Source organism: Suricata suricatta, chromosome 16 (assembly GCF_006229205.1).
Source record: "Suricata suricatta isolate VVHF042 chromosome 16, meerkat_22Aug2017_6uvM2_HiC, whole genome shotgun sequence".
NCBI lineage: Eukaryota > Metazoa > Chordata > Mammalia > Carnivora > Herpestidae > Suricata > Suricata suricatta.
The window spans coordinates 58,881,978-58,882,350 of record NC_043715.1 but is presented as its reverse complement, the minus strand read 5'-3'; positions in this window follow the sequence as shown (position 1 = coordinate 58,882,350).

Here is a 373-nt window from a genome sequence, read left to right as displayed (position 1 = left end):
TAAGTGTCTCTTTTCTTCCTCAGAGTCCAGTGTCGGGTGTTTTCTCATCTCTTCAGATCCCAGGGCCGACTGTGGTCCTGACTTCTTCAGAGTCCAGGCTCTAATGTTCTTGGGGCGCTCCTAATATTCTTGGGCCCAGGATGTTAGCCAAGATCATGGATTCCCGCAAGGACAACCAGGAGTCCGAGTCACGTAGGCAAAAGCAAAGGGCGTTTATTCGGGCTTAAGCTCGGTCTCTCAGAACTCACCAACGCAGGGGATCCGTGCTGAGAGCCCTGATCATCTGTCGGGCAGGGTTTTTATTACAGTAGGGGCGAGGGGTGGGGTGAAGGGTGGCGTGAGGGGCGGGGATTACAAGATGATTGGGTGGCAC